Consider the following 22,804-nt stretch of genomic DNA (forward strand, 5'->3'; position numbering starts at 1 on the left):
TCAGTCTTCCCAGCCTGGTGCAGGGCTACAATTTTGTTTCTGGTGTCCTTTGACAGCTCTTTGGTCTTCACCATAGTGGAGTTTGGAGTCAGACTGTTTGAGGGTGTGCACAGGTGTCTTTTTATACTGATAACAAGTTTAAACAGGTGCCATTACTACAGGTAATGAGTGGAGGAAAGAGGAGACTCTTAAAGAAGAAGTTACAGGTCTGTGAGAGCCAGAAATCTTGATTGCTTGTTTCTGACCAAATACTTATTTTCCACCATAATATGCAAATAAAATGAAAAAAAAACAGACAATGTGATTTTCTGGATTTTTTTTTCTCAGTTTGTCTCCCATAGTTGAGGTCTACCTATGATGTAAATTACAGACGCCTCTCATCTTTTTAAGTGGTGGAACTTGCACTATTGCTGACTGACTAAATACTTTTTTTCCCCACTGTAGGTTCTTAACATAAATTTGAAGTGGATGAAGTCTTCTGGTCTGCGGGTTTTTTCTCCATAGGTGTTAAGCACTCCTAGAGCATCGCTGGAGAAGTTAAGTTTGTGATGTGAGCCAGGGCTGTTTTACTCTGTGCTTGGAGGTTCTGAGGGTCAGGGGAGCTACTTGGTCAAGGGTGCTTGTAAGAGTGTCATTGTAGTGATGAACAGCCAGATTAGGACAGGAAAAAGAGGAGATTGGGGACAGTGATAAGTGTAGGGAATCTGAAAGTGTCTGAGGGTTAATGGCTTGTAGATTTCTGGCTGTGTGGTAGGTAGGAGTGAGCTGGGGTGGGAGATGGTCACACCAAACATTGATTTGATTTAGATTTCTCTTTTGATCATTCATTTTATTCTTATTGATTAACAAAATGCATCCTATTAACATTAGTAGTTTTAAAATCATTCTTACTTTGCAGATTTGTTTTCACACCTATTTAGAACTTTTCCACAGTACTGCTTATGTCATCAACTCTGGCAGAGCCACTGAGCTGAGTTACTGGCTGCAGCGTTATCCATGTGATGACGGCGCTACAGACAACAACAGCTATCGGTAGTTGCAGAGGAGACTCTGCACTGGACCCGGAGAGAGGGAATAAAGCACAGTTGTTTTTTTAGCAACAAACTGTAGTCAAGAAATAGAGGTTTTCTGAAATGTTGCTTGGCAATGTATCCATGGGTTTGTTTGTCTCAGGTGTGCTAGGGTTTGCTGGCTTCATGTGCAGTGGTTCCACAACCTGTCCATCTTCACATATTTTCCTCTTCATTAATTTGATACCTGATATTTTTGGCTTGGTAGTTCCCTCTGAGCTTAAAATTCACAAGCAGTAACAATACTCTTTATCATTTGCCATACCCAGTAGTGACTTTTTTTTTCTTTACTGCCAGAATTCCTAAGCATAAACTCCAGATATCCCAATAGGGTCAATGTGCTAGACGCAGTTGGCAGCTTTCCTTGAATGCTTTTAGAAAAAAAAAAAAAAAAGTAAATTAATGAATAAATAACACAAAGGAAAATTAATGAATAAATAACATTAGGTTTACTTAAAGTTTGTAATCATTGATATATTATTGATAAACGAGTCTGACTTTTGACCCGTCCACTGAAACTAATTTATAGCATAAATCAGAGAAACATAGGATTTTATAGAAAAAATATACAAAATTTTATTGACACCATATAACAAGTACAAAGACACAAAAACAGTTAAAAGATGTGTTTATGACAAAGACACTAGAAATTGGGGCACCCAACAGCATAAATAAGTAATATCTATCAGATAACAACAAGTGTCATTAATAGGTGAGAGAGAAAGCTTCCAAGTACACAGATTAAAAAGGTACCTTATATCGGTCATATATCAAAGAGGAACACATGAAAAATTCCTATAAAGTATCAGCGTGCGCAATAATGAGGGAACAGGGCCTCCAAATATATAAGTTACAGTGATAGCCTGTACCGGTCACGTGTCAATAGGAGACTACCTTAATAAGAGTCAGCCCACACAGTAAAGTTTGTGACTATTTTTACATGAGCCCGCCCTATGTCAAAACAACGCTGAAAAAGTGACCGAACAAGCAAACGGTAGGAAAAAACAGAGAGGCAGACTTGAATATCACCGATATGCTGTGGTGCCACCCTGGACGCTCCCCTGTAACTTATATGTATATCACTGTAACTTATATATTTGGAGGCCCTGTTCCCTCATTATTGCACACGCTTATACTTTATAGGAATTTTTCATGTGTTCCTCTTTTATATATGACCGATATAGGGTACCTTTTTAATCTGTCAACTCGGAAGCTTTCTCTCTAACCTATTAATGGCACTTATTGTTATCTGATAGATATTATTTATTTATGCTGTTGGGTGCCCCAATTTCTGGTGTCTTTGTCATAAACACATCTTTGAACTGTTTTTGTGTCTTTGTACTTGTTATATGGTGTCAATAAAATTTTGTATATTTTTTTTATAAACTGTGTTTCTCTGATTTATGCTGCACTTGATTATGAAGGTACAGTCATATGTTAATGTTTTGGCACCCCTATTAATGTTAACCTTTTTTCTTTATAACAATTTTGGTTTTTGCATCAGCTATTTTAGTTTCATATATCTAATAACTGATGGACTCAGTTATATTTCTGGATTCAAATGAGGTTTATTGTACTAACAAAAAATGTGCAATCTGCATTTAAACAAAATTTGACCGGTGCAAAAGTATGGGCACCCTTATCATTTTCTTGATTTGAACACTCCTAACTACTTTTTACTGACTTCCTGAAGCACTAAATTGGTTTTGTAACCTCATTGAGCTTTGAACTTCATAGCCAGGTGTATCAAATCATGAGAAAAGGTATTTAAGGTGGCCACTTGCAAGTAGTTCTCCTATTTGATTCTCCTATGAAGAGTGGCATCATGGGCTCCTCAAAACAACTCTCAAATGATCTGAAAACAAAGATTATTCAACATAGGTTTTCAGGGGAAGCATACAAAAAGTTGTCTCAGAGATTTAACCTGTCAGTTTCCACTGTGAGGAACATAGTAAGGAAATGGAAGAACACAGGTACAGTTCTTGTTAAGCCCAGAAGTGGCGGGCCAAGAAAAATATCAGAAAGGCAGAGAAGAAGAATGGTGAGAACAGTCAAGGACAATCCACAGACCACCTCCAAAGACCTGCAGCATCATCTTGCTGCAGATGGTGTCACTGTGCATCGGTCAACAATTCAGCGCACTTTGCACAAGGAGAAGCTGTATGGGAGAGTGATGCGAAAGAAGCCGTTTCTGCAAGCACGCCACAAACAGAGTCGCCTGAGGTATGCAAAAGCACATTTGGACAAGCCAGTTACATTTTGGAAGAAGGTCCTGTGGACTGATGAAACAAAGATTGAGTTGTTTGGTCATACAAAAAGGTGTTATGCATGGAGGCTAAAAAACACAGCATTCCAAGAAAAACACTTGCTACCCACAGTAAAATTTGGTGGAGGTTCCATCATGCTTTGGGGCTGTGTGGCCAATGCCGGCACCGGGAATCTTGTTAAAGTTGAGGGTCGCATGGATTCAACTCAGTATCAGCAGATTCTTGACAATAATGTGCAAGAATCAGTGACGAAGTTGAAGTTACGCAGGGGATGGATATTTCAGCAAGACAATGATCCAAAACACCGCTCCAAATCTACTCAGGCATTCATGCAGAGGAACAATTACAATGTTCTGGAATGGCCATCCCAGTCCCCAGACCTGAATATCATTGAACATCTGTGGGATGATTTGAAGCGGGCTGTCCATGCTCGGCGACCATCAAACTTAACTGAACTGTAATTGTTTTGTAAACAGGAATGGTCACAAATACTGTACCTTCATCCAGGATCCAGGAACTCATTAATAGCTACAGGAAGCGACTAGAGGCTGTTATTTTTGCAAAAGGAGGATCTACGAAATATTAATGTCACTTTTATGTTGAGGTGCCCATACTTTTGCATCGGTCAAATTTTGTTTAACCCCTTCCTGACATCCGACGTACTATCCTGTCAATGGTACACGGGCCCGTATGACCGTGGACGGGATAGTACGTCGGGCCCTTTAATGCGATACCGCGACGATCGCATTAAAATTCCGACGCCATCTCACCTTACAAAACATGGCGTCGGCATCCCGGGCTGCGATCCCGCCCCCCCGGCATCCAGAGCGCTGTGATTGGCTGTTCAATTCTGAATAGCCAATCGCAGCGTTTCTCATTGTTTCAGCCAATCAGCTTGGCTGAAACAATGATGTCCTAGGCTGGGATCGAGTACTGATGTACTCGATCCTAGAGCCGGTGCCTGGCAACGCCAGGCATCGGCAAAAAGCACCCGGATTGGCGCGATCGCCGATCTGATCGATCGCGCCAATCGCAGTGCACAGCGGCGCTATATCGCCGCTGTGCCCTGCCAGTACCGGCCAGGATCGGTGCTATATTAGCACCGATCCTAGGCTGGAGCCTGATGCAGGCCCAGCAGGGCCTGCAGGAGTTGGCTGGCGCGATCGATTAGATCGGCGATCGCGCCAACCACAGGGCACAGCTGCGGTCACCATGTGACCGCTCTGTGCCCTGCTGGTGACCTGGGCATGACCTGCCTAGTAATCGGAGCTGTGCGCTCCGATTCTAGGCAGTTGCCATGGTCACCAGGCAGATCAGGGATTGGTGGGATCGATGTAATCATTCGATCCCACCAATGACAGGTCACAGCAGCGATGTGACCGCTCTGTGACCTGCCTCTGACCTGTCTGACCTGTCTGCAGGGGTCCTCACTCTAGCTGAGGATTCCTGCAGAGAGGTCGGACGCAGCAAGAGCTCCTGTGCTGGGTATTGTGGTGCCACAGCTTGTAGCATCACAATCCCTGCAGAAGAAAGAAGAAAGAAAACTACAACTGTAAGTGTTAATTGATCCCTGATCCCCTGCCCAATCTATCTTCATCCCCCCCTCCACCCCCCTCTTACCCCCCTTCACCCCCCTTTTACCCCCCTCCACCCCACTTTTGCGCCACCTCCGTGCGCAGCCAGCGAGTGTTGATCGGTGACACAGTTCGCTTTTTTTTTCCTTAGCCCCCTTTGCGCCACTTCCGTACACACATCCCGCAGCCGCAAAAGTGACACACGTCACTTATCCAAGCTTGTGCCTGCCGTTTTCATTTTTTTCACCCCCTTTGTGCCACCTAACTACAACCCTAACTGTTGATCCCTGCCCAATCTCTCTTCATCCACCCCAATCCCCCATCCCCCTTCCCCCTATTTTTACCCCCCTCCACCCCACTTTTGCGCCACCTCCGTGCGCAGCCGCAGAGCGTTGATTGGTGACGCAGTTCACCGATCAACACTCGAGCTCGCTTTTTTTTCCTTAGCCCCTCCGTACACACATCCCGTAGCTGCGAAACTTGGATAAGTGACACAGTTCACTTATCAGAGTTTGTTCCTGTCGTTTTCCTTTTTTTTTTTTTCCACACACACATCCAGCAGCCTAGTTTTGATAAGTGACACTTATCAGCTAGGGCCTGCTGTTTTAGATTTTTTTCCACAGCTTTTTCTTTACAGAAAGTTTACACCAATCACTCCCCCCCCCTCACGTACACATACAGTTTTCAATAAGTGTACACCCAAGCACCATATTTACACAAAAATGTCATCAAATTCATCCCAACAGCGCTTTTCAATGGAGGAGGCATATGCTATACTTGCCTCCGACACTGATAGCGATTTGGATGACGATCCGACTTTTCTTTATTTTTCGGATTCTTCATCCTCTTCTTCTTCCTCTTCCTCCTCGGGTCCTGCGGAACCGCCACGTAGACGCTCCAGGACAGAAGATGAGGCAGCGCCCACCATGCCCGCAGCTGACCCAGTGCTCCCCGTATGGACCTCGCCCCCTGAAAATTACGAGCCTCTGATTCCTGATTTTGTGGCAGAATCAGGAATCAAGTTTGACACCACCGGCCTCACAGAAATTGACTCTTTCAAAGTCTTTTTCTCTGAGGATTTTGTTAACCTCATGGTGGAGCAAACTAATTTGTACGCTCATCAATTTTTGGAGCAAAACCCGCGTTCAACATTTTCAAACTGGTCTCCTGTAGACGCAGTTGAAATGACGCAGTTTTGGGGCCTGGTCCTCCATATGGGGATACTGAAGAAGCCGGAAATTCGGCAATATTGGAGTGTTGATATTTTATACAACACTCCAGTGTTCCGAATGGTCATGGCCCGGACGCGTTTTGAGGCCATCCACAAGTTTCTGCATTATACTGATAATGCAGAGTGTCCCGCACAAGATGACCCCAACTTTGACCGTCTGTACAAAGTTCGGCCGGTCATCGAACACTTCAACAAAAAGTTTGCTGAAGTGTACGTGCCCCAAAGGGACATCTGCGTGGATGAGTCCTTGGTTCACTTCAAGGGAAGGCTGCCATTCCGTCAATACCTGCCCAGTAAGAGGGCCAGGTACGGAATCAAACTCTATAAGTTGTGTGAGAGTACCTCAGGGTACACCCACAAGTTTAGAGTTTACGAAGGGAAGGATACCCGGATTGAACCCCCTGAGTGTCCTCCTTTCCTGGGAGTGAGTGGGAAAATTGTGTGGGATTTGGTGCACCCACTGCTGGATAAAGGTTATCACCTCTACACTGATAACTTTTATACCAGTGTCCCACTCTACAAATCCCTCTCTGAGCGAGGTACCGCAGCTTGCGGTACTGTCCGCAAAAATCAGAGAGGCCTCCCGAAGACGCTACTTGGGCAGATGCTCCGAAAAGCTGAGAGCAGAGACCAATGTAGCGACCACCTGCTGGTGGTCAAGTACAAGGACAAGAGAGATGTCTATCTCTTGACCACCATACACGGTGATGGCAGTACCCTCTGCACTGTACGGGGTACCTCTACACAGGTCCGCAAACCGACATGTGTAGTGGGGTACAACAAAAACATGGGGGGAGTTGATCTCTCCGATCAACTCCTCCAACCGTACAATGCATTGAGGAAGGCCAAGGCGTGGTACAAAAAGCTGGCCGTGCACATCGTCCAAATGGCAATGCTCAACGCATTCCTGCTGTCACAATGTGCATGCCCCAGCGATACGACGTACCTTCATTTCCAGGAGGTAGTGGTTAAGGCCCTGATGTTTGGCGCTCAGGAAGGAGCGGGCCCCAGTACTTCTGGTACTGAAGGTGCTCGTATTGTCCCAGGTCAGCATTTTCCGGGGGTGGTCCCGCCAATCCCAAGAAAAGGTAAGCCGCAAAAAAGGTGTCGAGTGTGTTACAAAAAAGGAATACGCAGGGACACCACTTATCAATGCGACACCTGCCCCGAAAAACCTGGCCTGTGCATGAAGGATTGCTTCAAATTGTACCACACCTCCATGCACTACTAATTTACATTAGATTAGTTGGGGGCACATCTAGATTTGTTCTTTGGGGGTCTAGTATCCAAAATGATGTCATATGTGGGTTTTTTTCTTGTTTAGGCACATCAGGGACTCTGCAAATGGAACATGACGCCAGCAGACCATCAAAGTCTGCATTCCAAAACAACACTACTTCCCTTTCGAGCCCCGACGTGTGCCTAAACAGTAGTTTTCTCCCACATGTGGGGTATCAGGGTACTCAGGACAAATTGGACAACAACTTTTGGGGTCCAATTTCTCCTGTTACTCTTGGGAAAATTAAAAATTGGGGACTAAATGATCATTTATGTGGGAACAAAACAGGATTTTATATTTTCACGCCTGGGCGTTATAATCTTTAGTGAAACACTTGGGGGTTCAAAGTGCTCACCACACATCTAGATAAGTTCCTTAGGGGGTCTAGTTTCCAAAATGGGGTCACTTATGGGGGGTTTCTACTGTTTAGGAACATCAAGGGCTCTGCAAAAGGAACATGACGCCCGCAGACCATTCCATCAAAGTCTGCTTTCCAAAACGTCATTACTTCCCTTTCGAGCCCTGACGTGTGCCCAAACAGTAGTTTTCTCCCACATGTGGGGTATCAGGGTACTCTCGACAAATTGGACAACAACTTTTGGGGTCCAATTTCTCCTGTTACTCTTGGAAAAATTAAAAATTGGGGACTAAATGATCATTTATGTGGGAACAAAACAGGATTTTATATTTTCACGCCTGGGCATTATAATCTTTAGTGAAACACTTGGGGGTTCAAAGTGCTCACCACACATCTAGATAAGTTCCTTAGGGGGTCTAGTTTCCAAAATGGGGTCACTTGTGGGGGGTTTCCACTGTTTAGGCACATCAGACGCTCGTCAAACGCGACATGGCGTCCGATCTCAATTCCAGCCAATTTTAGGTTGAAAAAGTCAAACGGGGCTCCTTCCCTTCTGAGCCCTGCCATGTGCCCAAACAGTGGTTCCCCCCCACATATTGGGTATCAGCGTACTCAGGACAAATTTGACAACAACCTTTGGGGTCCAATTTCTCCTGTTACCCTTGGGAAAACAAAATATTGGGGACTAAATGATCATGTTTGTGGAAAAAATATGATTTTTTATTTTCACGCCCGGGCGTTATAAACTTCTGTGAAGCCCTTGGGGGTTCAAAGTCGTCACCACACATCTAGATAAGTTCCTTAGGGGGTCTAGTTTCCAAAATGGGGTCATTTGTGGGGTTTTCCACTGTTTAGGTACATTAGGGGCTTCACTTCCGAGCCACGACATGTGCCCAAACAGTGGTTCCCCCCCACATATTGGGTATCAGCGTACTCAGGACAAATTTGACAACAACTTTTGGGGTCCAATTTCTCCTGTTACCCTTGGGAAAATAAAAAAATTGTTGCTAAAATATTATTTTTGTGACTAAAAAGTTAAATGTTCATTTTTTCCTTCCACGTTGCTTCTGCTCCTGTGAAGCACCTGAAGGGTTAATAATCTTCTTGAATGTAGTTTTGAGTAGCTTCAGGGGTGCAGTTTTTAGAATGGTGTCACTTTGGGTATTTTCTGCCATATAGACCCCTCAAAGTGACTTCAAATGTGAGGTGGTCCCTAAAAAAAAATGGTTTTGTAAGTTTTGTTGTAAAAATTAGAAATCGCTGGTCAAATTTTAACACTTATAACTTCCTAACAAAAAAAATGTTGTTTCCCAAATTGTGCTGATGTAAAGTAGACATGTGGGAAATGTTATTTAGTAACTATTTTGTGTCACATATTTCTCTGTTTTAAGGGCATACAAATTCAAAGTTTGAAAATTGCAAAATTTTCAAAATTTTCGCCATATTTCTGTTTTTTTCATAAATAAACGCAAGCTATAGCGAAAATTTTTTACCACTAAAGTGAAGTACAATATGTCACGAGAAAACATTCTCAGAATCGCCTAGATCCGTTGAAGTGATCCAGAGTTATAATAACCTCATAAAGGGACAGTGGTCAGAATTGTAAAAATTGGCTCGGTCATGAATGTGCAAACCACCCTTGGGGGTGAAGGGGTTAAATGCAGATTGCACATTTTCTGTTATTACAATAAACCTCATTTTAATCCAGAAATATAACTGAGTCCATCAGTTATTAGATATATGAAACTGTTGCAAAAACCAAAATTGTTATAAAGAAAAAAGGTTAACATTAATAGGGGTGCCCAAACTTAAACAAATGACTGTATATGTAGTTACTAGGTGATTTTCCTCACCGCTACATGATATATAAAATGAGTCTGGATATTTTTATATTTAAACTATTTTATGGCTCATGCAGACATCCATGGATCTCGTTCCAAACTTGGGCCACACTGCAAGGAGTGGCTGCAGGTTTCATGACTAGAGATGAGTGAACCCAAACTTAAAAGTACCGGACTCTTTGGAGCTGGAAAATTATCTCTCTCACTCTCTAAGTTTGGTTCCCCATGGTTTTCAAAGGGGTTCAGATTCAAGTTTGGATACAATTCTGGTATCTGAACTGAACTTTGAAGTAAAGGTCGGGTACCAGAACCCAAACTTTCACTTGTCTTCTCATCCCTGCTCCTGAAGCAAGCGTGACAGTTTTATATTTCTATAAGCCTGTCACGCTTAAGGTGGGAGAGCTGTGACCAGTCAGTGCTTGGACCGATTTGCACCTCACCATCAATCCATCTTCATCTCTGCTGCCAGTAGAAACATATACATTTTTCTGAAAAGGTTTTCATACCTTGTGATGTTTTCCACATTTTTAAAGACTTTGTCATTTACTTTATCATTGATGACCTAGTGTCAGGATAGGTTAGGTCACGATCCAGGTTGGATCTGACAGATTAAATGCACAAAGTAACCTTTTTTTTCCTTTGGTTTTGCCCCCGGTGGCCATTAGGGTCATTTCACTGTGGTGATTTCGTTGTAGTTTTCCCCCCGGTGGCCATTAGGGTCATTGCACTTTGGTTACCTTAGTTGTGCACGTAATTATGTAACAGGTGTGGTAGCTCTATAAGAGAGTATCAGGTGTGTTAATCAATGTTGGTGTTAAGTTCCTCATTTGCAAGCAAGCCTGGGTAAAGAATGGAGCTGAAGGAGTGTCACGGGCAGCCCAGTCAGAGTGCTGGAGTAGCAGCTATGGTGTCTGCATAGGAGGGCTGGCATGGATTGGTGGAGTGTCAGCTATGGTGTCTGCAAGGAGGGCTGGCATTGCTTGGTGGAGTGGCAGCTATGGTGTAGAGCTGCACTCAGAATGCTGGAGTCGGTTGCGGAAAGCTGGACTCAAAATGTTGGACTCTTTGGCAGAAAAGCTGGACTCTTTTGCTGGACTCTGTTTCGGGACAGCTGCACGCAGGTGTGGACTCTGTTTGCTCCAAGGCTGCACTATGGTGCTGAAAAGATCCGTTGCTGGACATTGCACCCAGATGTTGGACTCGGTAGAGGAAAGGATGCACGCAGGTGGTGGGCTCTGTTGCTGGGAGCGTAGGCAACTGAGCAAAGCTAAGTGGTGTTCCCCTGTTGTGTGACTTTTCCTTGTGTGTGTTTAGTGCAGTGCACTGACCAATTCCCTAGTGAGGGTTTAGGTGCAGGGCGAGTCAGGGTTTTTAGGTTCCTGATCGGCGCCCGGTGCGGAACTGGCCTAGGGAACGTTAGGAGTGTAGAGACACTGACTCAGGGGAGTGCAGGAGGTCTCCACGTCCCCCGTTCCCTATCGCAGGGCCACCATTGTTATTGTTACCCAGGTTTTCCCTATTCCTTTGTCTTATTGTATTAGTTACCGGCCTGCGGGCCGCGTCACATAGGACAATTACACGTGACGCGTCCTGTTGTATCAGTTACCGGCCTGCTGGCCGTGTCACTCAGGACGGGGCACGTGACAGGTTATCAATGTCTGATCGGTTTGAGTAAGGTACCCCCGCCGATCAGCGGCCGCCGGCCTGAACTGACGATTGCGGAGCTGCTCCGCCTTCTGACAGTGCCCGCTGCCAGGAATCGCACATCTGCCTCCTGTTCAAATCATTAGGAGGTAACGTACTGGACAACCTCTTTGACATTACACCCACAAATTTAAATGTATTTTATTAGGATTTTATGTGACATGCAAAAATACAAAGTAGCAAATATTTCTGAAGTGTAAAGGAATTGATACATGGTTTTCATATTATTTAAAAAAGTTTAATCTGAAAGTTGTGAGATGCATTTGTATTTGTCCCCTTGTAGTCTAATACCCCTAAATAAAATCCTGAGTGACCACCAATTGCTTCCAAAATTCACGTAATTTAATTTATTCTAAGTACAACTGTTCTGTGAAGACCTCAGAGGTTTACTTGAGGACATTAGGCATCAAATAGCATCATGAAACCAAGTAACACACCAAACAGGTTAAGGATGAAAGAAGAAACCCGTCTGTTACACCATTCCCAAGTTAGGGAGTGAACAGAAAAAGCACAAACCAGAAAATTATTACTGAAAAAAGTGAAAAAATGTATTTAAATTCACAATATAAAAATGAACAGTCTATAGTAACCTCAGATGTGAGGGACACTTGAGGCTACCCAACTCCTTTAAACACACTAAAGAGTATACAGTATCTAGACCAGATATCTGAAGTGTGGACGAAACACACGTCGGGGTGGAGGGACACGGCACGGACTCCACACACATAGTGAGTACAAATTTGAGAATAATCTTTGGACCTCTTTATGTATAGTTCTAGCGCAATTGGCTGTATGTCAGTCACTTGTGACTCCCATATGTAATACATACCATAAGCAATGGATTGCCATGCTGGATTGGAGATATGAATTAGGTTGATCACACTTTCTGTTTATAGCACATAGCACTTTATTTTGCATGGATTGGTCTAGATACTGTATACTCTTTAGTGTGTTTCAAGGAGTTGGGAAGCCTCAAGTGTCCCTCTTATCTGAGGTTACTATAGACTGTTCATTTTTAAAGGGAATCTGTCACCCCATTTTTGCCCCATAAGCTGGGGCCACCGCCATCAGGGGCTTATCTAGAGCATTCTGTAATGCTGTTGATAAGCCCCCCCAATGAAACCTGAAAGATAAGAAAAACACGTTAGATTATACTCATCGGGGGGTGGAGTTGTGTGCGGTGGGTGACACGGTCCGGTCCGGCGCCTCCCATCTTCATACGATGATGTCCTCCTCCTTGCATCTCCCTTGGCTCCTGCGCACGCTTACTTTATCTGCCCTTTACTTTATCTGCCCTTTTGAGGGCAGAGTTAAGTACTGCAGTGTGCAGGCGCCGGGAAAGGTCAGAGAGGTCCTGCGCACTGCAGTACTCTGCTCAACAGGGCAAATAAAGTACGCCTGCGCAGGAGCCGAGGGAGAAGCAAGGAGGAGGACATCATCGTATGAAGATGGGAGGAGGCGCCGGGCAAGATGGCGACACCCATCTGACCGGACCGAACCGAACGCCAGGGTGAGTTTAATCTAACTCTTTTTTTCTTATCTTTCAGGTTTCATCGGGGGCTTATCTACAGCATTACAGAATACTGTAGATAAGCCCCTCATGGCGGTGGGCGCAGCTGATAGTGCTAAAATGGGGTGACAGATTCCCTTTAACTTGTAAATTTAAATAAATTTTGTTAGTTTTTTCAGTAATAATTTTCTGGTTTGTGCTTTTTCTGTTGTGTGACTTTTCCTTGTGTGTGTTTAGTGCAGTGCACCGACCAATTACCCTTACCTGGGAGTGGTGCAACAGATGGGTTTCTTCTATGCTTTATAAGCACATGTTATTGTTGGATCATTGGTTGATATAACGGTTAAGGATGAAGTTGTGGAGAAGAGTAAAGTAGGTTTAGGTTGTAAAAAATAGCCAAAGCTCTGAAAATCTCACAGACCACTGTTCAATCCATCCTTTAAAAATGGAAGGTTTATGGCACAACTGTGCTAATCGTCTAAGACATGGCCATCCATCTAAACTGACATCACAATTAGGGAGAGCACGAATTAGAGAAGCTGTCAAGAGGCTAATTGTCACACTCTCTGAGCTGCAGACATCCACAGCTCAGTTCTGAGAATCTGTCCAAAGGACAACTATTAGCCTGGAGTCACATAGCCGTAGATTTTTCTCTTGTGAGGGAATCAAGCCAATTATGCTAATGTCACTAGGATCAAACTGCCAAAGTTTGATCCTAGTGTCACCATATAGTGATCTGTTTCTCTCGCATTAGAGAATCACAGCACAGGTGTGAAGAAGGTGGAGAAATTAATTTCTCCTTTGTCTGAGTCACACATGTCGGACTTCAGTTGCATGACATACTAGTGCAGTCCGATGTTTCACACGCACCCATAGACTTTCACGGGATTTGATCACCTGATGCACTCGCAGCATGCTGTGATTTGTTTTCTCATGCTGAATTGGCATGAGAAAAAAATTGCAGATCTGCACTGCCCCACAGTATAGCATTGGGCTGAGTGCTATGCGACAAAACATTGGATAGCACTCGGCCGTGTTATACGCTCATGCGAGCAAGTCCTTTGTCATCTACTCCAGAAATCTTGCCTTTGTGGAAGAGTGGCAAGAAGAAAGCCATCTTTTAAAACAAGCCATAAGAAGTCCCATTTTCAGTTTGCAAAAAGCTATGTAGGAGGCACAGCTAGCATGTCGAAGAAAGTGCTCAGGTCAGATGAGACCAAAGTAGAACTTTTGGATTGAATGCAAAACACTATTTGTGGTAGAAAACTAACACTAGACATCACCCTGAGCATGGACAGAGAAGCTGGTTAGAGTTGATGGGAAGATGGATGGAGCTAGGTTAAGGCTATGTGCACACGTTGCGGATTCTGCTGCGTTTCCGCAGCGTTTTTGCCGCTGCGGAAACGCAGCAGTTCCGCTGACCAAGTACAGTACAATGAAACCCTATGTGGTTTCAAAAACACTGTGCTGACGGTGCGTTTTTTTCCGCGCGGTTTTGCTGCGTTTTTTTTTCCGCAGCATGTCAATTGTTTCTGCGGATTCCGCTGCGGTTTCACACCTTTAACGTAGTAGAGATGTGAAACCGCAGGGCAAAACCGCAGACCAAACCGCAGGAAAACCGCATGTCACTTTACCTGCGGTTTTACCTGCGTTTCCGCGCGGAAAAAACCGCAGCGGAATCCGCAACGTGTGCACATAGCCTAAAGGCAAACATGGAGGGAAACCTTTTAGAGGCTGCAATAGACTTATGACTGGGGTGTAGGTTCACCTTCCAGCAGGACACCGACCCTAAACATTCTGCTGGACATCAATGGAATCTTTTAGACCAAAGCATATTCATGTGTGCAAATGGCCTAGTCAAAGTACAGACTTAACCCCTTACTGACATCCAGTACGTCTTTTTACTGACCTGAGATCCCCGTACAGGTGACAGTCTAGCAGCTGACGGCTGTACACTATAGCTGACAACTTGCTGTATCACAAACGATCAGTACTGACACCGTCCATATCTGTTTTCCCACTTAGTTGCTGCTGTCAAAAGTGACTATATCAAATAAATGGTTAATAGATTGTGGGGGCTCCACCTTTAACCTAATTGACACACCGAAATCATAATTTTGTGGTCCTGATGTTTGCCAAAGCAGTTCATGGCCAAATAGTGGCCAATAGAGTCTCCCGGCTATAGCGGTCAGTTCAGAAGTCAGTGACATTTTCATTCCTACTATACCACTTTTCATTAATTCCTTAAAATCACCTGAAGGGTTAATAAACTACCTGACAGCAGTTTTCAATATGTCAAGGGTGATGTCTTTTAAATGGTATCATGATTGGGACCCCCAAAGTCACTTCAAACCTTTATAGGTCCCTCAAAAAAATAAATTTTGTAAGTTTCCTTGAAAAAATGAAAAATTACATCTGCATTTTTAAATCTCCGAAAAGCCTAACAAAATAAATTAGCATTTTAAAAATGGTGCTGATGTAAGGCAGACGTGGTAAATGTTATTTATTAATGTTTTTGTGTGGTATGACTATCTTGATTAAAGGGATAATCATTCAAAGTTTGAAAGTTGCATTTTTTTTTTTTACATTTTTGTCAAGTTTCTGATATTTTTTTATAAATAAACACAAAACATATCAATCTAAATTTACCAGTATCATAAATTATAATGAGCCATGAAAAATTTTTTCAAAATCAGTGGGATTTGTTGAAGTGTTTCAGAGTTATCCCCACTAGAGTTGAGCGACTTTAGTCGGATCGGGTTTCATGAAACAAAATTCGTTTCAGATGAAACTGGTCCGACTAGGGCAAAAAAAAGTCGGCGTTTCGTCCGAAACCCGACCCCAATGCAAGTCAATAGGAAATAAAACTCGGCATTGAGCGGATGACATTCAGTTTGTGGGTATAACATGAAAAAATGTGGAAAAGTTCAAGAGGTATGAATACTCTTTCAAGACACTGTAAAGATACTATATGGCAATTGTTCAAATTGGCCTTCATATGATCGCTTAGTCTGTATGCAACAGATGTATTGTTTTTTTCTTATAATGCAGATGCTGTTCTGTGCAATATTTATGTATGATTACAACTATTCTAATATTTTTTGTCCATTGACAAGTGCAGACCTTTAGGCTGTGTACCCACGTTGCGGATTGTATGCGTTTTTGCCGCGAAAACGCATACAGAACACACCCCATGCATTCCTATGGCATTCCACACCTGCTGTGCTAATGCTGCGGAATCGCATAGCGGAAAAAAATGCAGCAGGCTCATTATTTTTTCGGAATCACCGTGATTCCGCACAAATAGGAAACCATGAGATCCGCTTACTTTCTGCATGTGGCTATTCCCACCATGTGCAAAGTGAGCGGCTTATGTGCGGATGGTACCCACCGCCTGGAGGAGAGGAGAGTGTCCTCCAGGCCCTGGGTACCATATCCCTGTAAAAAAAAGAATAAAAAATCGGGTTATACTCTCCTTCCGGCGTCCCTCGCAGCCAACTCCCGTTCCCAGTAATGCTTTGCGGCAAGGACCTGTGATGACATAGCGGTCTCGCGAGACTGCTATGTCATCAAAGGTCTTAGTCGCAAGGCATCGCTGGGAACAGGAGCATCGCTGAGGCCTGGGGATGCTGCGCGGGACGCCGGAGTTTATCACAATTTTTATTTTTTTATTTTTAACATTCTATCTTTCACTATTGATGCTGCATAGGCAGCCTCAATAGTAAAAAGTTGGTCACACTAGTCAAACACTGCGATGCTTCAAATTGCTTGGAATGCGCTTGAATTCCGCATACGAAAATCGCATGAAAAACGCCTGTGGAATTCACATGCATTTTTCCCGCGGTGGGAGTTGCGGAAATGCTGTGAAAATTTCTGCAGCATCTCTGCAACGTGGGTACATAGCCTTAAATTCTTCTAGTAAATGCATTGGTGCAATGATATCTCCTTTGTTCTAGAATGTTTTTAATCGTGATAACACTTCAGTAAAGTTGATTGCACGGTTGTCTTATCCCTTTGTTGTGTGTGTTTTTGTAAAGTACTACTGTATATGATAGTTTATGGACTATAAATCCTTTTTTTCTATCGTTCGAAACGCATCGGGCATTGGTGCGGCACACCGGGCTCCCACATGGGTATGATTTCTTGTGCTTGAAGCTTGCACTATTAATAGCACATTATTTCAGCGCCTAATGGGTAGCAGGGATGGGGGAATCTAGTGCATAAGCACATGCATACTCTCTTGTGACTATGAATAAGCCCCCTATTGTTTGACTGCACTTGTAGTCATTCTATTGTTACTAGTTGGTGAATATATATATGTATTTTTTTCCATTCTACATGACGGCACCACGAGAGAGAGGGGATCCGCCCAGCGAGGACAGGAAACCTTCAAGATAAAAGGGGCGGCTCCTCTCTCCGCATCAGTTGGTTTCCTGTCCTCGATGGGAAACCCTCAAGATGGAAACCTCTTGATGATTGGAAGAAAGAAGAGGATGCCTGGGCCTGGGTCGGGTGATCAAATAGCAGGCACCGGTCTGCTACACCTGATACCAGGTGCCGGTAGTCGCCTCGGGGGTCATATATTCCTATGTCCCCCCTGAGCGAGTGCATGGCCACAGCCCATGGGGCAGATGCCCGGGTGAAGCTGGATACCTTGGAGACCACAGGCGGTGTACCCTCCAAGATGTAAATGTACCCCGTAAGACGTCCACGGAGGCCACTTTCCGTGTTCCCTCCCTGTCGACGTACGGTGGCCATGCAGCCCATGTGACACATCGGTGCTTGGGCGAAGATATTGCTCCTCGGGGGTGCCACATTGGTGTACCCGCCCTGTTGAGACCAGACGCCAGTCCCCGCAGAATTCGGCTCTGGAAGGTTTACCTGGTGTATACGTTGGTGGTATAGTGGATCGTCCATCCTTTCTCCTCAGGTAAGAGGGAGAGCGCAGGTGACCGGTATGGGGCCCAGGCGCTCACCGGAGAACCCGGGTTCGCGCCGCTGAGCACACCAGGGCGGCAAGGACGCGCGCATTGGTAGCGCGCATGGCGGGGCCTTGCTGGGAGGAAGCCGACGCTAAACCGGAAGTGGTAAGCGGCGACCCGGAAGTAGAGGTGGCGCGCACAGCAGAGACACAGGAGGGTGTGCGCAGTCACTAGGGGGCGCGCGGACACAGGTAGTGGGGCGCGCGCGCACAGAGGGCGCAAGCGGCGGCAGGTACGGGGACCAGGCGGTCCAATTTAAAAAAAAAAAAAGAAAGAGGAATAACCTTCCCTCTTAGGCTGAAGGTGACTGCTCTCATTAGGTGGCACCTGCTAAGCAGCTTGAAGCTGGGGGCTGCTATTTAAACCGGTAGTGGCGGGCGTCACTACACCATTACATGGTCGGGTGTGACTGCTCTCAGCACAGGATAGCAGCAGACATATACGGCAGGATGGAGAGCCCCTCGCCAGAGCATATACAACCACGCCAGGAAGCAAAGGAAAGGCGGTCACGCTCACACGAAAAGAGCCAGACACGCCGCAGCAGTAGTGGAAGCCGCTCGGGCAGCGCACGGGCGGATCGTCAACGCAAGAAGGAGGGGTCCCTAGTCTCCTTAGGAGACAGTGAGAAGACCAGTCAGCCTCCAGATCCGGTACCCGTTTTGTGAAAGCGTCCGAGTGGTGAGTGAACTACGAGAAAGTCCAGTACTCTAATGTCTGTTCTCTTTCTCTTGTCTCCTCTCTTCCCTCTCCTCCCTCTCTTACATACATTGGCGGGGTGGAGTATAGGAAGTCCCTAAGAAAAGTAGGGGAAAATCTAAGAATAAAGAATGTGCTTTATGCAAAAGTCCCGTAGAAACAGCCTGGAATAAAAAGTTATGCCAGGAGTGTATTAACAAAACTATAGCGGAGGAGACTCCCTCATTCTCGGATAGTCTGAGGTCCCTAATTCAAACAGAGGTTTGTAAGTCAGTAAGTGCATTACAATCTGCGGATGCAGATAGGAAAACTAGGGATAGATCCAGCCCCTCAGGGGTCTCTCAAGAAGACTCTACAGGGTCAGAGGAGGACTCAAATAAAACGCACTATTCAGATAGTAGCTCAGATGGGGAAGATACGTTCCCAGTAGAATCTACGGATGAACTTATTAAAGCAATCAGATCTACCATGGGGCTGGTAGAGGAGCGAGCAAAAAAGACAGCCCAAGAACTCATGTTCAGTGGACTACAAAAGAAAAAGCGTAAGACCTTCCCTATTAATGAGCAACTAGAAGGGCTCATAAAACGCGAATGGGAAAAACAAGAGAAAAAGTCCCAAATATCTAATTCTCTGAAGAGGAGGTATCCCTTTGAGGAAGAGGCATCCTCATCCTGGGATAGGGCTCCCAAAATCGATGTAGCGATATCAAAAGTAGCCAGGAAAACCTCCCTACCCTTTGAGGATCTGGGGTTTCTGAAAGAACCGCTGGACCGGAAGACGGACAATTGCCTTAAGACAGCCTGGGAAACCTCGGCTGGGGCACTAAGACCGGCTATCTCAGCTACGTGTGTGGCTAGGTCCCTAAAGATATGGGTAGACAACTTGGAGGATCAACTAGAACATGGAGTTCCCAGAGAGTCAATTCTGGAAGCATTACCGGCTATTAGAGCGGCGGCAGACTTTCTCGCAGAGGCTTCTGCAGACTCGGCCAGACTAGCAGCAAAGGCAGCAGCCTTAACCAATGTAGGACGGCGTGCAGTATGGCTAAAATGCTGGCCGGGGGACACTCAGGCAAAGATGAAACTGTGCTCTCTGCCATGTGAGGGAAATTTCTTGTTCGGACCAGCATTGGATGACGTGTTGGAAAAAGCGGGTGATACAAAGAAAAATTTTCCAAAACAACCATTTCAAGCGTTTCGGCGCTCCTTTCAGAGGGGCCGAAAATTCAGAAAGCAACAATTCAGAGATCGAGACAAAAACAATTCTGACAGGCGATACAGAGGAGGGAGAGGCTTCTATTTCGGCAAGCCCTCCAGGGAAGCCAAAAAACCCTCCCAGTGACGGTCCTTCTCAGGTGGGGGGAAGGCTCTCTCACTTCCTCCCAGCCTGGGAGAGAATCTCATCCAGCACCTGGATCCGACAGATAGTAGGGTCAGGTCTGGAATTAAAGTTCCACCATTGGCCACCACAAAAATTCATTCAGACTCCAGTGCAATCTTCTCAAGAAAGACAAGAGAGTCTGGAAGAGGAGGTATTGTCACTCATACAGAAACTCGTACTGGAAGAAGTTCCGGAAAAAGAAAAAAAGGAAGGCTTTTACTCCCCCCTATTTCTAATAAAGAAACCAGACAATTCCTGGAGGACAATTATAAATCTGAAAGGCCTCAACAGATATTTGATAGTCCCATCATTCAAGATGGAAACCATAAGATCTGCAGTGAAACTCCTCTTTCCTCGGTGTAACATGGCGGTCCTGGATCTCAAGGATGCTTACTATCATGTCCCGATCCGGCAGCAAGACCGCAAATATCTCAGGGTGGCAGTCCAGATAAAATCTCAGTGGCATCACTTTCAATACAGGGCTCTGCCCTTTGGGGTAGCAATAGCCCCCCGGGTCTTCACGAAATTAATTGCGGAGGTCTCGGCACATCTCAGGGAAAAAGATGCTCTGGTAATACCATATCTGGACGACTTCCTGATAGTGGGGAGAGATTTCTCTCACTGTCAGGAACAAGTCAAGATAGTGATGGAGACACTTCAGACTCTGGGTTGGCAACTGAACCTCAAAAAATCCAAATTGGAACCAACAATGATCCAGAATTTTTTGGGCCTAACAATAGACTCGGTGGTGCAGGAATGTCGCCTCCCAGAGGAAAAAGAAGAAAAAATCAAAAACCTAATCAGGACAACATTAAGAAAGCCAGTAATGACTCTGAGGAAAGCCATGTCAGTGTTGGGATCCCTAACTTCCTGCATACCAGCAATAAAATGGGCTCAGTTTCACACAAGGGAACTTCAGTGGTGTGTGTTACAAAACGATCTGAGGCTTCAGGGGCAGTTAGAGCAAAAGCTCACCATCCCGGACCCTGTACTCCAGTCACTCAGGTGGTGGTTACAGATAGAGTCCTCTCCAAGGGGAGTACCCTGGACATATACAGCCTCCAGAGTAGTCACGACAGATGCCAGCCCTTGGGGCTGGGGAGCCCATCTAGACACCCTATGGCTTCAAGATCCTTGGGCTCAGGACGAAAAAGATCTCAAACGAGTGGGAGCTGCTAGCCATCGAAAGGGCGCTGGAAGGTTTACTGACACACCTGACAGGACATCACGTGAAAGTCCTATCAGACAATCGTACAGCAGTAGCATATGTGAACCATCAGGGGGGCACCCGTTCTCGGTCATTAATGAAAATAGCGGGAAGAATCCTGACTCTAGCGGAACGTCAGTTTCTCTCATTATCGGCCCTGCATATCCGAGGTGTGGACAACCTGAAGGCAGACTTTCTGAGCAGGAACCGGTTGAAGCAAGGCGAATGGTGCCTAAAAGAGTCCATTTTTCAACGGATTATGCTTATGTGGGGGAAACCCATAATAGATCTCTTCGCCTCAAAAACCAACAGAAAGGTTCAAAAATTCTGCTCCCTAAGTCCAGCAGACATGCCACTGGCGGTAGACGCCTTCAGGATAAAATGGACATCAGGTCTCCTGTACGCCTTCCCTCAGATATGCCTCATTCCATTAGTCCTGAAGAAGATCAGGGAGGACCGAGCCAGAGTAATTATGATAGCTCCCTTTTGGCCAAAAAGGCCGTGGTTCTACTGGCTAAGAGTGATGTCAGTGACGGACCCATGGGTACTCCCAGAGGACCACGACCTCCTAACACAGGGTCCCTTCAATCACCCTCCGAACTCCAGGTTGCATTTGACAGCCTGGAATTTGAAAGGTCACTGTTAGAGAAAAAAGGGTTTTCACAAAGGTTAATTTCCACCCTAATCAGTAGCAGAAAGCCAGTAACTACAAAAATATACGGGAGAATATGGAGAAAATTTTTGTCCACATCAGGCCCAATACGGGAGGGAGAAGTACCGGTGAGGGCAGTGCTAGAGTTTCTGCAAAGGGGTTTAGACTTGGGCTTAGCTGTCAGCACCCTCAAAGTACACGTTTCAGCCCTGGCAGCATTATTCAACTATGACCTAGCAAATGATAGATGGGTGGCCAGGTTTATCCGGGCCTGTACTAGGGCTAACTCTGTCCCATCTCCTAAACCTCCTCCCTGGGATCTAAACTTAGTCCTATCATCTCTAACAGAAAGTCCATTTGAACCACTAGACGTGACATCAGATAAAGTGTTAACTTTAAAAACAGCCTTATTAGTGGCACTTACATCGGCACATAGGGTGGGGGACTTACACGCACTGTCAGCAGACCCGCCATACACTCAGGTTATGGACGATAGAGTTGTCTTAAGATTAGACCCAGCATACCTCCCTAAGGTAGTGTCGAAATTCCACAGAGCTCAGGAAGTAGTCTTGCCATCCTTTTGTCCTAACCCCGGTAACAAGAAGGAGGAGAGGCTACATTGCTTAGATGTTAGGAGATGTATCCTACAATATTTAGAGATGACAAAACCCTGGAGGAAACAGAGGGCCCTGTTTGTTTCATACCAGGGGGCAAGGAAGGGCCTTAAAGCCTCTAAGCAAACTATAGCTAGATGGGTGAGAGAGGCCATCATACTAGCATATGGTAGTGCAGGCAGGGCTGTTCCAGAGGGCCTAAAAGCCCATTCCACGAGGGCCATTGCAACGTCCTGGGCGGAGAGAGCGGACGCCTCCATCGACCAAATCTGTAAGGCGGCCGCTTGGTCCTCTCCGTCTACCTTTTTCAAGCATTACAGATTAGACCTATCTGCTACCTCTGATCTCACATTCGGGAGAAGAGTGTTACAAACAGTGATCCCCCCCTAAAGAGAATACAAATCTCTGTAACTCTCTCGTGGTGCCGTCATGTAGAATG

The 22,804-nt window shown here is 45.3% G+C and overlaps 1 protein-coding gene across 7 annotated transcripts in view; it reads left to right on the forward strand.

Annotated features, from left to right (window-relative positions):
• Window positions 1-22,804, forward strand: part of YTHDC2 (YTH N6-methyladenosine RNA binding protein C2) — a 226,407-nt gene that overhangs the window by 15,743 nt on the left and 187,860 nt on the right. The gene's annotated exons all lie outside the window — the stretch shown is intronic.

Source organism: Dendrobates tinctorius, unplaced genomic scaffold (assembly GCF_039654945.1).
Source record: "Dendrobates tinctorius isolate UK_male_01 unplaced genomic scaffold, ASM3965494v1 ptg000003l, whole genome shotgun sequence".
Lineage (NCBI taxonomy): Eukaryota > Metazoa > Chordata > Amphibia > Anura > Dendrobatidae > Dendrobates > Dendrobates tinctorius.